The sequence below is a fragment of the Cottoperca gobio genome, chromosome 5, assembly GCF_900634415.1.
Source record: "Cottoperca gobio chromosome 5, fCotGob3.1, whole genome shotgun sequence".
Lineage (NCBI taxonomy): Eukaryota > Metazoa > Chordata > Actinopteri > Perciformes > Bovichtidae > Cottoperca > Cottoperca gobio.
In genome coordinates this window covers 17412749-17426982 of record NC_041359.1, presented here as the reverse complement: position 1 = coordinate 17426982, position 14234 = coordinate 17412749, and the positions used below count along the sequence as shown (strand labels likewise).

Sequence of the window (14234 nt, the reverse complement as noted above, 5' to 3'; positions counted from 1 at the left end):
GTCAGTGCCCAGACCATACGCCGCACACTGCATCAAATCGGTTTGTATGGCCGTCGCCCCAGACAGAAGCCCCTTCTGAAACCGATGCATAAGAAAGCCCGCAAACAGTTTGCTGAAGACAATGAATCCAAGAACATGAGTTACTGGAACCATGTCCTGTGGTCTGATGAGACCAAAATAAACCTGTTTGGGTCAGATGGTGTCCGGCGTGTGTGGCGGCACCCTGGTGAGGAGTACCAAGACAAATGTGTTTTGCCTACAGTCAAGCATGGTGGTGGCAGCATCATGGTCTGGGGCTGCATGAGTGCTGCCGGCACTGGGGAGCTGCATTTCATTGAGGGACACATGAATTCCAATATATACTGTGACATCCTGCAGCAGAGCATGATCCCCTCTCTTCGGAAACTGGGCCGTAGGGCAGTTTTCCAACATGATAATGACCCTAAACACACCTCCAAGATGACAACGGCCTTGCTGAAGAAGCTGAAGGTTAAGGTGATGGACTGGCCAAGTATGTCTCCAGACCTAAACCCAATTGAGCACATGTGGGGCATCCTCAAGAGGAAGGTGGAGGAGTGCAAGGTGTCCAACATCCGTGCGCTCCGTGATGTCGTCGTGGAGGAGTGGAAGAAGATTCCAGAAGCAACCTGTGCAGCTCTGGTGAATTCCATGCCCAGGAGGGTTAAAGCAGTGCTAGATAACAATGGTGGTCACACAAAATATTGACACTTTGGGCACAATTTAGACATGTTCACTATGGGGTGTACTCACTTTTGTTGCCAGCTGTTTAGACATTAACAGCTGTGTACTGAGTAATTTTCAAAGGACAATAAATCTATACTGTTATTCAAGCAGCACACTGACTACTTTAAGTTATATCAAAGTTTCAGTAGGATAATGTTATCCCCTGAAAGGATATAACAGAATATTTGCAAAAATCTAAAGGGTGTACTCACTTTTGAGATATACTGTATATATATATATACACACACACACACACACACACAGTTTATAGTGTTTGGCTTTAGTCGAGGGTAGTGCACATTGACTGTATATACAATATACATTTCCTTACTATTTATGTCATTTGACGTATCTGACATACCACTGCATGATGAATTATACCACTTTCATTTTGCCAGAAGAGATTATTCCACAGGCTATTTAACATCATAAGCAGTGAGGATTCGGTGTGACCTCAAGTGATTGCAGGTCATCTAAACTGTTTCTGCCCAGAAAGCTTTAACATTATTATTTTATTATAATTAATTCTCATAAATTGAAATATCTTACCTAAACTACCAATTTAAAGAAAGCACTTTGGATAAAACAGATGACAACTTGTTGTTTCCATGTAGTTACTAGATAAGATGGAGTTAGACTTCACTTTGCAGCTTGAGGTTGAACTACATTAATATTTGCAGTGATTCAAGGGGGATCAAATTACTTTGTGTAACTTAGTTAACAAAACTACAAATGTTGGGCAATAAAAAGGACTTATTTATTTAAAAACATTACCATTGCTTCTGTAATTGAATACCCTTTGACCAGCCCCGCCCCATCTAAGACCAGTGAAGTGGGTCAAACAGTTTAAAAAGATGCAGATTAAATGTTTTTTAGTGGGCATTTTTATTTATATTCGGTTTATGAACGGCAAATAAAGTGAATTGAGGGGAATTTACTGCTGGCATTTGACTTTTTTTTTTTTTTTATATTTTGTTAGAATTTCGTGCCACATTTGAATAATTGTGACTCACTTGAATTGCTGATGCATTTGTGACGAACAGTGTTCGTCACAAATGCATCAGCAATTCAAGTGAGTCACAATATAATATACAATATAAATAATGTTGCAGTGTTACCAACACTGCAACATTATTTGTAATTTGACACATAGTCAAGTGTAAAAAACAATATCACTAAATAACGTGGAATCACCAAATAAGGAAAATACTTTGAAAGTAGACCCTCCCCATCACCGACAGGGTATTTGCGTAATATGTCAGATTAAGACCTCAAAAATGTTTGTTTTGTACGTTTAAAATAGACTTCTCCGACTGTCAACAAAGGTTGTGCATTGTGCACATTAGTTTGGCATTTACCTAGTTTGTCTAGTGTGTTTGCAGTAGTCTTGGACATTTTAATACGTACCCGGGTCAGTAGTTTGGGCCATCTTGATACTTTACCTGTGGAACAGAAGCAGGTGCAGCCAGGGTGAGACTCAAACCTTTAACAGCTCCAGGAAACCTTGAATCCCAGCCGTGGCACCGTGCCGACACTTGAAGTTTCTCAGGTCCCTTTAGTTTGAAGGTGAAGCAGCGATGAGCAGGAGCAGCACCGTCTTGATGATAAACATCCTGACTCAAGCAGGATACTCTTCACTTTGCTTTCATATGCAGTTAAAAAAGTGTGTAAATCAGATCAACATATCACATAAAGATTAGGATTCCCTGCACAGGCAATCTTTTCTCTTCTGTCGTTTCCTTTCCATTTTAAAGGCAAATAAAGCAGATGCTGTGTCACCGTCTCAACCTCTTCTCCGACACGGGATGAGACACGTTCGAAGTCTGGCCCTAGCACAGAGATCTTCTTCAAAACTCCAATGCAAGAACAATAAGCAACTACACAAATGAACTCTGCTCCTTTCCTGAGCTGCTGCAGACGCTGAAACAATACTGTGGCTGCTGGAGCCAGGTGAGAAAGAAGGCCGGGGGCCTTCGAACGCTGCTGGGCATCCGCTGAGGGTCTGTCAGACGGCGATACTTGGCCAGTGACAAATCAGATGATTCTCTGTCACTCCTCGAGACGGAAAGGCCAGAGGCAACTTGAGGCATAAGCCACATATCTGAATAGACACCGTGACTCTACATTTGCCTTCGCAGACGGACTGAAGAAAGTATTCTAGTATTGGCAAATTTCAATTTGAATGAAGCTCTTCACCAAGAGGTCATTCAACAAATGATGATCAACAAAAAGAAAACACAGAACCGAGAGGCTGACCTCCCATTGGTTCTCACACTTCCTCTCTTTTCTGCTGGGAAGGCTCCTGCTGTCAAAGTGATAAAGCCTTCAGGGTTTGATAGACAATTCCAAGAACAGAAAAGGTCACAAAAGTTGTCTTCCGAGGCACTCGTGTTTCCCACGAAAGAGTAAATTTATTGAGACAAAATCTATCAAGTGCATGTTGCACTTTGACAGTTAGGTATACTTCTTAGGCCCATGAGCACTGATGTTCTCCATTTCTCTCTCCAGATATCCTGAGTATACAGCACAAATCATTTCTTTCTTTCTCCATTTCAAACAGTATTTAAATCAAAGCATAAAAAAACAATCATTCACAGTTCTTTCAGAGGAAGGCGTGTAAGGCCACTGGAGATAAGCCTCATTAATTCAGAAGTCCATTGATAGTATAGCAATATATTCTACTTCTCGACTCCTATCAGTCATTAGAAATGTGCATGGCATACATAGAGCTCCTACTTTATAGTTTACATCATCTGTTCTCTTAAATAGTACATGCTTTGTTGGGGTAGTAATTGTAATTAGTTGATTATAAGAAAACATGTTATCAACCAATTACTGTTAAACCAAATTGAATTATGTCAATAAAAGTACAATATAAAAAAGGGGTGGACACAAAAGCAACCCTGTATAATCTAATTTCCTAATACCTACTGGCTCTGTACAGCTTTTAACAGTCAGTTTTGTTGCACTTGGTAATTATATTTTGAGCTGAAATGATTAGTCAACTGATCTGCAACTATTTTGATAATCTATCAATTCTATATTACGATATCTTTGGGTTCTGGACTGTAGGTACGACCATAAAAAGCTATTCGAAGAGACAAACACATCACCTTAGGAAAATATGGATATTTCCTTCAATATTTTCTGACATTTTAGAGACCAAATAATAAAACATAAAATAAAAACAACAGCTTAAGGAACAGTGAAATAATTAGTTTCAGCCCCAAATATTATCTTATAACATAATGCAATTCAAAACAATACCTTGAGGTCAGAAATAAACAGAGCTTAAAATCTTCCCTCTAACATAGTTTCAACTAAAACTGAACATAATTAGCTTTATAAAGCCAGTTTTGTCTGCACGGTTATTGTATTGAACTGCATTATAATAAACATGTGACGGCCGCTTGTGTCCACCACAACATACTTGTTTGGTAAAAATTGTGAAAAAACAAACTGCATTAATTTCACCTTGTAATGTTACATAAACCTCCAGATGTGGCTCAGAAGGAGCATTGACATTAATGTAATCGTTTGTACTATAACCCTTAAATGTATTTAAACACAATTTCTTTCCACAATTTTCTCTAGTTTTGAGCAGGACTGGCCAAAACTGACACAAATAGAAAAGCTGTTATGATGAAACTTTGAATCAAAATGTTTACTTGGGCAGAAAGAAGATAACACAGATGCACATCTGGAATATGCCTATTAATGAGCAATGGGTAAAGCATTAGATCAAATAGATATATTTCTTAAATCATCTGTACATGAGTTCTTGATTTAATTCTTTCATAAGCTGGCTGTACAAACATTATAGAGCTACAAACATGTTGACACTGGCCGGTTAAATCTATGCTGAGTACAGATCAAATGAAAGCAAAATACTGTTTTGGATCTTAAATTATTTTGTGTTATAGGCAGGCATTGTATTAAATGATATAAAAAGGAATTGTGTTTCTTTTTAAATGACATAAGGCAACATATAGTAATGATTCACAGAACTGTAGCTTGTTTTTGAATTACTTTAGGCAAAGTACCCTTCAAGTAATGTACATTTATCTGATAACCAAATAGCAGAAAGCAGCGCGTCACCAGTATTAATAATCAAATTCATCAATTTATCAAAATGTACTCCATACAAAGCGACTTAATTTCTATAAACCTTCAACAGGATGAGATACAAGCTACCATGCAGGTTAGGGAAATTAAAATCAGATCCCTATCATTTGCTTTTATTCTGTTTTGTTATAATTACTTCTCCCTGTTTTTACAACTCACAGTTTAAAAGTTCATGAGTGTGAAAAGAAACTTTTGGAAAAAAAAAAAAATTTCATGACGCTCCTTTGATAATGACCATCACCATGTAGTCGTCCTCTGATTTGGCAAAGGCTAGGGCAGAGGCATCCACGAACTGCTTTGAGAACTCGCATGGGGGGAAAGCGTGAAGGACTCCTCCGTGGTCCTTGTCACGGCCGCCCCCCACAGGGAGGCTGATGATGCCGGCTGCCTCCTTCTGCTTCAGGTAGGAGACCAGGTTCTTCAGTGGTCTCTCAGCGGAGCTGCTGGCGTCCTGGGTCCCCTCATCTTCAGATTTCCCGGGCACGGCCAGGAGGATGGAGTATCCGGAGCCGGCGGCCTTGATGCGACGAGAAACTTCATCCAGCTTGGGCTGGTCGAGGCGCAGACGCTGGCTGATCTTCAGCTGGGACGCTTGACTCCCCGCGGCGCCCTGCAACAGAAGACTAGTTGCCACCGCCATGTCCCCCTCCAGCAGGTGCAGTGATGTGGGAAAGCTGCTATTTTTCAGCAGGAGGACGCCCTGCCAGATCTGACTCAGCTTCTGTCCTCCAGCTGCAGGCATAGACTGCTGGCCAGACTTGGAGGAAGGATGTTCTAAGCGATCCTCCTTCTTTGCAGGGCTCTTAGAGTCATTGGCTTTGTGTTTGCGGTCCTTCTCAGCGCCTAGAGCCGCTGGGCTAAGTGTTTTTCTTCTCTTGTCTCCAAAGCCTGTGTTCTGGCGCTCTCTGACAGGGGAGGTTCTGCCAGAGCGAGACAGGCGTTCAGGATCACTGCAGCGTGCCCCTTCACCTACAGGGCTGCGCTCTAATGAGTTGCCATGACGGCGCAGACCAAAGTTGCTGTTGTCAGGTGAATTATCCAACCTGCCATCATCCAAATGTCTCCTTTTGCGGGTTAGATCTCGGCCTTGTAATTCCCGCTCTATTGGCCAAGTCTCATGGGAACGCCTGTCCAGGCGATCTATGGGATCAAAGCCTGCTCCTCGCATCCTGTCGTGGACACCCATGCCAGGCCATTCAGCACCGGCATACAAGTTCCTGTCTCTGAAGCGAGCAGGAAGTGGAGGAGACCTGTCCCTCACTCTCACGGAGTCTGTAAGGTGATGGGCAAAGGGTTCAGGAACAAAGTCGTAGTGTGGCATGGGGAGGGGGAACTGCACATACTGCTGCTGCTGGTAGCGGTGCTCTGTGTCCGCAAAGTCCACTCTGAGTCTCCTGTCAGGGCCACCGAGAGGGAAGCCTCTCATGTGAGTACATGCAGCCTGAGCAGCATCCAAACTTTCATACTGGATGTAAGCCCACACCTCACCTTTCCTGTAGTCTATAGTCCTGATGGTGCCAAAGCGGTCAAACTCCTTGGCCAGTGCAGCGAGTGGAACCCAGGGTCCAAGGCCCCCCACCCACAGCCTGGTTGTAGGTGTGGGTTTACCATAGCCGATTTTAATTGGGTTGTGGCCCACCACTTTTCCTGACATCGCTACTTTGGCACGGTGAGCCATGTCTAGATTCTCAAACTTGATGAATCCATAGGTGTTGCTCTGGCCTCTCACTGCCCGCTTTATGTCCACCTCTGTTATCACCCCAAACCTGTCAAATGCCCTCCTCAGGTCACTCTCTGTCACACCAACATCCAGATTGCCCAGAAACAAAGTCCTATTTGCCCTCTGGTCATCCTCAGGGGTCATCAGGTCCTCGTCACGGAAAACAGCACATTCAGGGATGAACGGGGGTCTATTCCTGGCATCATACACTGAAAAATCTCTGTCTCTTTCCAGGTCTCTTATGTGAGGTGGTGGTGGTGGTGGCGGAGGAGGAGGAGGTGGAGGAGGGGGGAGACGGCCCAGAGCCAGCTGCTGTAATCGGTAGTCTCTGTAGCCCATACCAGTGGGAGACAGAGGCCTATGAGAGTGGGGATGCCTGGGTCCTGGGGGAGAACGAGTCTTTATGTAAACTGTCTCTATTTTCAGAGGCCGGTCGTACAGCACCAGCTTGCCGCGAGCGTGTTTGGCCGAGCGGGCGTCATCCGGCCTCCTGAAGTTCACATATGCCACCCTGTCGTCGTTTTCTCGACTAATTTTAACACTCACGTCACCAAACCTCTTAAACTCATGAAACAGTCCGTCTTCTATCTCCTCGTCGTTCAGCTGGTTGCCCAGTCCGCTTATTTTGAGAGTCTTGTACTCGTTTTCTGGGTTTGACGGAGGCCGTGAATCGCTACGTGAACCGGACCTGGATGTTTCCGCCTCGATGTCAGCGCCGCCGTACGGCTTGTTCCCCGAAACAACTCCGTAGTCGTAACCGCTGCCAGTACGACTGGATGGTTTATGTCCGTCTGAATCCCTAATGTCTCTTTTCTCACCGTGTAAACTTCTCCTAGATGAAGCGCCGCTGTTAGCAGAGCCGTTGTTGCTGCCAACTGTCGACAGGGCTCCGGTCTTTTTGCTTCCTCCTCTGTCTCTGCTATCATCTGGAGCCCGGGAACGTTTCTTCACCGGCGACCGCTCTTTCCCCTTCATTTCCAAAAGCCGATGTCTGAAGTCTACACACACACTAATCTGTTTAACTCTCTAAACTTATACGCGGTTTCCTTTACACTCTCAGGCGAGCGACATAACCGCCATGTTGCACTGCTAGTTGCACTACTGTATAGGAAGTCCCGCCTACGCGTCTGTAGAAGAAGGTGATTGGCTGAGCGGGTTGTCAGTCGTGTGAGCAGGGTGTGGCTCCGCTGTGGGTTCAGAGTACAGGGGAAGTTGAACTGAAAATGACAGAAAGATAGTGATCGTGACAGACTGGAGCAGCAGGACAAAACGGAAGTTTGTTTCTAACATAGGTCTAATCTTCGTCTTGAATTAATTACCGATTGGTCTAAATTCTTCAGGAAAGTCAGGATTTTTGAAAAGTAAGGAACAATGTTAACATTGTGTTTAGTAAATGTATTCCATAAAAAAGGTTATCCCATGTGCCAAAAGACAAAATATAGTATCAGCCAAACTGACCGATTTCTAACCTGTCTTCAGATTTGTGCTTAGGCAAGCCCAGAGAACTCTTCAACCAATACCTACATTTCAGTTGCAGCCACAAATGGGTTGAGTGAAAATACAGTATGAGTTTATTTACACATTAACACAGCATACTAGAGTTGGAATAACATTCAATGGTTTGGCAAAGTATTTGTACAGGCTGCATGGTGACATTGACAGTGTATTGAGTAATACTTGGCAGGAAAACAACACTTCATTTACAGTCAGTGGAGGAGGGGCACAGTGTTGGGATGAAACAGCTGTTTGCATTTGTACATGGCAGCTCAGGGCCTTGTGAAGGACTAGCTGTGTTTAAGTAATACAAACGTATATGTGTATACTGTGTGGAAAAAAGTGCTGTGGAACTTTTTAGATCTTTACACCTATTGCAAACGTACAGTACACGCTTTCTCACTATTCATTATAGGTACTTTATCTACATCCACCACACTGACATACACAGTGACACAGTGTGGCTTTAAGTACTGCAGATACAATATGTACACTGTATTCTGTGGGCTTTCCCACTTTTCTCTTTATTCCAATTAAAGAACAATTGCTGTTTCCTCTTGTGTCAGAAGGCAACTCTAATATTCTGTATGCATTTTATTTGTATGTCATTTTCAACATAAGGAATTAGTATAAAAGTCTGTGTGGTGGGTGTGTGTCTTAACATGTATGTATGTATTTCACTAAGCGGGTGTTTAGACTGAAAACGGGGTCCAACACCCTTGCTAGCAGTAGTTCTTACTCAGGCTACAGAATCACTGCACATTGTACAATCTGGTCGGATGGTCTTTGCGTATGTGCAGTATTCAGCACTCGTATATTGCTCTAAATTTGTACTTGTACAATAATAATGAATTTGATTTATATATAGCACACTTTTAATACAGCAAAGTCTCAAAGTGCTTACAACCCAACTGGTTTTTGAATGCATTATTCTGTTTATTTCTCATTGTACAAAATACCTTCAATCTTAGATCTAATAATTGGCTTTAAGGTGCCACTGAGGCTGGAAAAAGGAGTCTATTATATTACGGTCCTTGGTCTTTGAATGACCTGCAGGCTAGACTCAGTCTAGACTCCCTCATCTGTCTAACCCTTTTAAAATAAAAAGTTAAAATAAGTTTTTACCACAAACTGTACTTGCTAAAATGCATAACAATTATTTTTGTAATTATACCTTTTTGTCCGTATGTGTTATACAGTATAACCTCTTCTGTTGATGTGTGGACAGTAATTTTTATTCTGTACTATTGGTAATGTATTGTTTTGTATCTTATTGTATGTATAAATCGACATCTATTTGACGTGTAACTTTGCTGTCTTCTTGTCCAGGTCACCATTGAAAAAGACATTTTATCTCAATTGTTTTTTATCTGATTAAATAAAGGTTAAATTAATAAAAAGTACCCATTTTACACCAGTAGGGGGCAGAGAAATTCCTCCTAAGCACAACATCAGCTGCAGTTTATCACTGAAACAGGAAGTTAAAGCACTAACTGTCTGGACAAGCTAAAGACTTTTGTATCCTGATGATTATTGACTCGAGGTATTCTCAGTGGCAGCAAGGTAGTGGAGTAAAACCTTTCACTTAGAAACCTGCAGAGCGTCTCTATGTCCAGTCGGTCTCCTGGAAGACGTGTATTAAGTATCGTCCCATCACTACTCTGAATAAAACATGAAGAATCCACTAAAGAACTTAAATATAAAACATCATCTGTGATTCTATGCTGTTCAAGTCAAACAGAAAAAAACAGTTTAATTTGTTTTTAAAAAACACACATGAGAATCCCTAACCCTTATCCTTTACATTTCAACTTTGAAATTGTGTGGTGCTGTTTATTTTCTGTGTCTTATTTTATTAAATAATAAAAAGAAATTATTTTATAATAAGAACAAAAGAAAAGACACACACATCAAATATATTTATTACATTACTACGTGCAGTACATATAGTGCCAGTACACAAATCCTAAAAGTGTGCTTACCAAAGCAGCTTGTCTCTCCATATCATATAATACTGAAATCCTTTTAATTTCTGTGTATAAGACAGTACATTCTCTCACAGCATCAGTTCAAGAACATAATGAACCTCCTAAAGCCACCTCGTTTAGTGACCTGCTCCTCAGATCAGTCCAAATTAAATTAGTTTAAGGTGACCTTGAGTTTGCTTCCTTTTCAATCAACATTTATGTTTTTCCGACAGTAATTGCACCACACTACCCCAATCTGTGTGGTCAGTGGGGTATTTTTGTATGTGTGGGCACTTTTATTACTATTGATAATACACAGGAATAAAAATGCTGAGGCATGTATGTAGGGCGCTCCCACACGTAGGATTACAGCCTGCACGACAGCAGGGGGAAGGATGGTGGTCCAATTATTAGACTCTGTTGTTGCTTTATGGACAAAAAAACTGACAATTCAGGTACTTTTGTGGCATACTGTACGTACAAACAGTTACGCACACCCGTGCACGCAAACTGCCTGTTTCTTCGGATTCATTTTCAATTTCTTTCTCTGAGCTTCCTTAGATTTGGCAAAAACAAAACAATACTTCCTGTTTTCTCTGGCTATTACAGAATATACACACTCAGTCCCCTTTTCCAAGTCAAAATGTATAAAAGACAAAAGCAAATAACATCCTGATCATTTTAGCTTCATAATAAAAACAAAAAAAAAGTACTTACTGTAATCACCCTTCTGCTTTCAAATTGTGTCGTATTTATTTCAATTCTTTATTCTCAACTTTTAATCTAGGATCCTTTTTGTCTCACTAAATCCGACCCTATTATTTGTTGCATCAACCTTGTTGCACCAACAATACTTACTAAAACAAATGCAGTGTGCTTTGCTGCAGGGGTATTTTACAAGGATTATGTTGTTCAAAAATGGGGACAGAAGCTTTGCCCTCAACCCTGTGAGCTGGACTGGCCCCTCTTTGAGAGACCATCTGGTGAAGTTCTTCTATAGACCGTCACATGTTTCCATGCAGGCCCAACAAGGCAATCTGCCACCCAGTATTAAAATTGGTTTAAGTGTGCGTATAAAGATAGTATGAGGGGGGAAATGTGTTCTTGCTTTAAATCTCTTCCAAACATCCAGGTCAGTTGTTTGTCCTCAAACAAAACATTCATCCATCAGTGTGTCAACAAAATCGTGTTTACGTATAAAATGGTGCCAATAGTTGCCGTGCTTGTTCACACAACAAACAGGACGCAAACCTACACACACAAACGCTTTTGAAGATTCATCTCATATTCACCAAGACTGCTGCTATGAAACCTTGAATATACTGCAACACATATTTATCTGATAATAACCATCAAAAACAGAAAGGCATGCTAGGTTTTTTGTTAAAGGAGAAATCTGCAAAGGATTAGTGAGGAAAAAAAGGCTTTTAATGAGTTTCTATTTTTGTGCTTTGCATTAAGGTGAACAGCCTGACCCACTGCATCTCTGGCTTTCATGTGAGGCAGACAGATGCTCAGTAACAGATCTGTCTGAGTGTTTCTGCACGACAACCAAAAGACAACCAATCCCTCACCTGTCTCATCACCACACTGTGTCACGGCACCCAACTGGTTTTTAAATGCATTCATCTGTTTGTTTCTCATCGTATCTTCATTTAAATACAAGACTCCTCATTCAGTTTTTGATTACAACCTGCGTAGATAAACACACTGTCTTGGACATATGGCGGAACGCTGCAGTGTGTCTCTTAGAGCCTGACATGACCCACTTTCTCCACTGTCTGAACACCTGCACAGCACCAGCATGTGCCCGTGCACTGATGCACTCTGGGAAAACAGGAAATGCTACAACAGTGTGAGGAAGCGTCAACGGATAAAGCAGAGACACCCAACTGCTGGGTGTTTTTTGACAGATGGGGAAAAAAAGTTATGCATGAATTAAAGAGCCTTTTGTTCATTTCTTAATTTTAGGGAAATATGTAGAATACATGAAAAGTTCTTGTTGTTGTCTTTCCTTAACATGATGTGTTTGTTACACACAGTATTGCTCAGATTTCGCATGATGCTGATGAAGTAGTATTGCGAGAGAACACGCCTCAATGAATTATCAATGCAGTGATCACAAATGCGGGCTGACAAATGTAGACATCTATCGCTTTGACTCACCCATTCACATCTGTCAAAAGTGTTCACATTCACCTGCTTTGAGCAGAAATTGCAGTGCCGATGTAATTCAAGTGCTTGTTCTCAGAATAAGGGACTAGATAAGCGATACCACAGAACATAGTGCAGAGGGAATCTTTTTTTAGGAGCTGAGAGTGACCCAGACAGCGCAAAACACAAGGGGAGAAACAGGAGGGAGGAGGGGGGAGAGAATATAAATGAGACTGGAGTGAAGGAAAAGTACTGGGTGGATATGGTGGTGCAGATGCAGAATGCATGAGCGCACGTGAGTGAAAGTGGGCGTGGGGGAGCACACAAAAGAAAGCGGGTGCTGCAAAGCGACGGGGAGACAATGTGAAGTTAGAGTCGACTGAAGGTGAGCAGAGGATGTGCTGTGACGAGTGCTGACGTCAGACACCATGGACCATGAGATACAACAGACATCATAGAGGATATTTGAAGTAAAGATTCCAGAGAGCATTTCTTTATAACAATAGGAAGGAAACTGTGCAGAGAGATTGTGACAGAGAGCAGAGAAGATGATGCTGATGATACAAAATAAACTTGTAAATAACCCTTCCAAAGAGAAATGTTAAAGACTGTGAATTCAAATCTGACAGGATATAGTGTCACTCAGGCTTTCCTGGTGTCTAGTTTACATCTATGTTGAGTTTATTAGTCATGCTAGAAGTGTTCCGTCAATTGGGCCACAACTTTGATCATAACTTAAATATATTTACAATTACTGTGTGGTGCCTTTGAGCAAGGCACTGGACATCCCCCTTCCCAACTCACTCCCATTGCTCCCCGGGCGCTGTCCCATGAGCTGCCCACTACTCCTAGTACTGGACTCCTGGTACTAGGATGGGTTAAAAGCAGAGAACACATTTCACTGTGTGTGCTGTGTGCTCTGCATGTGTGACCATTAAAAGGAGGGTTTCATTCCTACACATCTTAAATCTTAAATCTTAAATGTTGAACAGAGGATGAATTACTTGATAATCCCCTGACTTTTCTCAACATCAGTTGGATAGATTGCGATGCCATTCGGTGCAGACATCCATGTCCCCCTCAGGATGTTCACATCAGCAGCTGTACTTTGTGTAAAGTGCTAATTAGCAAATGTTATCATGTTAACACACTTAACTGAGATAGTGAAGATGGTAAACATGATGGCTGCTAAATATCAGCATGATAGCATTGTCATTGCCTGACATTAGCTTTAGCATTAGCTCGACGCACCAGTGTGCTAAAGTGAGTGCAGCCTCACAGAGACGCTAGCTCTACCCCTCTGGGGAAAATGAGTGATATTGGGCTTTATAAGTCAAATATTCTTTACTTGAATTGAATTGACATCTGGTGCTGAATGAGCTAGAACTAAACCACAAACTCTGCAGATTATCACAGTGGGAGTGAAATTGAAAAAAAGGTTTTTAAAAGTATGTACAATAAATGCAGGTCATGAAGGACATGAAGTAATTGAAGGCAGAACAAAGCTGCAGCTCATCTAACCCAGATGGGACTGTTCGGTCATTTGCTAACCAGAGAGGGCAGCAGCACCGCGGTACCAAATGTCCCGCAGGCCTGCAAGGCTGCTGATGCAGGCTTAATAAAAACAAACAAAAATGATGTGAGTGTATCCCTGAGTGATATGCCGCTCTCTTAGCAGATGCTCTGCGGCAGTTGAGGCTGTTCTGCGTAGATGAAGCACACCTGCAAGTTTTTGTGGAAGAAGATAGTATGACCTTACAATGGCATCATTGTTACACATGATTTTAATTCTTGTTCTTGCTGTCTCAGACATGTCTTCTATTTTCATCTCAGACATTTCTAGTCAGACATTTTCTCCCATGAGACAAGGTGAGAAAAAGGCTGTGGAAGAAAAGGTGAGGGGAGAAACTACTGCACACTTCTAGAGCAAGAGGAGAGTAGCAGTGAGAAAAGAGAGGAAATACCGTGGGATGAGGAAGTATCAGTAACTACTTACTGTTTGGATTTACTATGTTAAATATCAATCTTTC

General features: G+C 41.9%; 1 pseudogene; it reads right to left on the bottom strand.

Moving 5' to 3' along the window:
* Positions 1-3114: 3114 nt before the first annotated feature.
* LOC115008613 (RNA-binding protein 15 pseudogene) lies at positions 3115-7752 on the bottom strand (annotated as a pseudogene).
* Between the last annotated feature and the right edge of the window lie 6482 nt (positions 7753-14234).